The 2,500-nt window shown below is 41.5% G+C and overlaps 2 non-coding genes across 2 annotated transcripts; both read right to left on the reverse strand.

The window, feature by feature from the left end:
- Positions 1-562: 562 nt before the first annotated feature.
- LOC130521219 (5S ribosomal RNA) lies at positions 563-681 on the reverse strand. The gene has a single exon (XR_008949229.1). It is a non-coding gene; the product is annotated as a 5S ribosomal RNA (ribosomal RNA).
- A 1,532-nt stretch (positions 682-2,213) lies between these two features.
- LOC130521218 (5S ribosomal RNA) lies at positions 2,214-2,332 on the reverse strand. Its single transcript, XR_008949228.1, has one exon. It is a non-coding gene; the product is annotated as a 5S ribosomal RNA (ribosomal RNA).
- Positions 2,333-2,500: the final 168 nt, after the last annotated feature.

The raw sequence follows: 2,500 nt of genomic DNA on the forward strand, positions 1-2,500 counted from the left end.
ATGAGCCACAAAATGCTGCTCTTTTTAGGAGCACAGCCATCTATTAAACTGTAGTTTGTGTCATAGCATAGTTTTATTGACAAATTCTAAATTGCAAGTAGCAGATATGAACAGGGAAATGCTACGTTATCTGCTTATTCTGTCACAAATAATCTGATGAGATAGGTGTGGAGTTAATTCAGTTGGGGATAGACAGATGGAATATTAGTGTTGTTAGTATGATACTTGAGTTCTTTAGATATTGTTTTCAATTCAGGAATCTGCCGCCTTGAGTTGGCTTTTTTTTGAAGACAGAAATGTTGACAATAGTGTGGACCAAAGTGGGAAATTCAATTTTATTTAAACACACAACACACACACACACCACGCACGGACGCACAACACAAACACCACACAACACAACACACCACAAACACACTCCTAAAATATTAAATCTCAAACGATGTACAATAGTGCAACATTAAATCTCAATGTTAGAAGTACTTAAGAAGTGAATTACATCTGGCTGGATAATTATCAGGAACACTGGCGGCCTCTGCTGACCCAGTGGAAGAGTGCAAAAAGCTTACAGTACCTGGTATTCCTAGGCGGTCTCCCATCCAAGTACTAACCAGGCCCGACCCTGCTTAGTTTCCGAGATCGGACGAGATCGGGCGTTCTCAGGGTGGTATGGCCGTAAGCGAGAGCAGGTGCAAGAAAATGGCCTTTTGAAGTTAATACACTCAAACTTATTTTCTTGAAACATTTATTCTGGTGGAGATTGTCCATTTTGCTTTGTCACAGTCCAAACCTCAATGTTGGAGCAGCCTTCAATCCATTCCCCCCAAAAAGAAAAGGCTATACAGTGATCCCTCGCTATATCGCGGTTCATCTTTCGCGGCTTCGCGGATTTTTTTTGCGAGTCGTTCATTGCAGTTCTCAAATATAATCGAAGGTGGCATATCCGTTTCTAAAAATCTTCTTGCTCAGAAAAAGAAAGAGCGCCAACAACTACCCATAACAATGTTCTTCTCTCGGAGAAAGACTCCTGCGCCTTCAGTAGAAACAGACGCTACAGCGGCGCGGAGTCAGGACGCAGAGGCACAGCTGGGACTGGGAAATACGCGAGTGACAATGTTTCCAACCTTGTATTACTAGATTAAAATTATTGTTTTAAACAAAGTTTGGTCTTTAAAACAGGTTTTGATGTTTGGTTTCATTCTACTGTTCAGTATTGCATTGTAAAATAATTTAAAAAAATAAAGTTGCTACTTCGCGGATTTCACTTTTCGCGTGTTACTTTTGGAACGTAACTCCCGCGATAAACGAGGGATCACTGTATAGCCTATGAGCGTCATATCATCAAATCTGCCTAGAACGGCTCTTGGATGAGAGGTGAAACGCCTTCAAAAAAATCAAACAAGATTCAAGTCCGATAAATGAAATCAACTTAAAAGCAATGTGCCATGGCCGGGAATCGGTGCCATGGCCGGGAATCGATCCCGGGCCGGTGCGGGCCAGTTGACAATTGCTGTAACAGACAACCTGATTGAAACCTCCTGAAGACCCCAGAGGGAGAGTTCGAATCCAGCTTTGGGCATTATCAAAGAGAAGATATTTGATTGAAAAATTCACCATCATAAAAATGTTTAAAGAGCATAGCAGTGTCTGTGAGGTTTATGAGCCACAAATGCTGCTCTTTTTAGGAGCACAGCCATCTATTAAACTGTAGTTTGTGTCATAGCATAGTTTTATTGACAAATTCTAAATTGCAAGTAGCAGATATGAACAGGGAAATGCTACGTTATCTGCTTATTCTGTCACAAATAATCTGATGAGATAGGTGTGGAGTTAATTCAGTTGGGGATACACAGATGGAATATTAGTGTTGTTAGTATGATACTTGAGTTCTTTAGATATTGTTTTCAATTCAGGAATCTGCCGCCTTGAGTTGGCTTTTTTTTGAAGACAGAAATGTTGACATTAGTGTGGACCAAAGTGGGAAATTCAATTTTATTTAAACACAAACACACACACACACACGCACGGACGCACGCACGCACACACACACAGACACACACACACACACACTCCTAAAATATAAATCTCAAACGATGTACAATAGTGCAACATTAAATCTCAATGTTAGAAGTACTTAAGAAGTGAATTACATTTGGCTGGATAATTATCAGGAACACTGGCGGCCTCTGCTGACCCAGGGGAAGAGTGCAAAAATCTTACAGCACCTGGTATTCCCAGGCGGTCTCCCATCCAAGTACTAACCAGGCCCGACCCTGCTTAGTTTCCGAGATCGGACGAGATCGGGCGTTCTCAGGGTGGTATGGCCGTAAGCGAGAGCAGGTGCAAGAAAATGGCCTTTTGAAGTTAATACACTCAAACTGATTTTCTTGAAACATTTATTCTGCTGGAGATTGTCCATTTTGCTTTGTCACAGTCCAAACCTCAATGTTGGAGCAGCCTCCAATCCATTCCCCCCAAAAAGAAAAGGCTATACAGTGAT

This window comes from Takifugu flavidus, unplaced genomic scaffold (assembly GCF_003711565.1).
Source record: "Takifugu flavidus isolate HTHZ2018 unplaced genomic scaffold, ASM371156v2 ctg796, whole genome shotgun sequence".
NCBI lineage: Eukaryota > Metazoa > Chordata > Actinopteri > Tetraodontiformes > Tetraodontidae > Takifugu > Takifugu flavidus.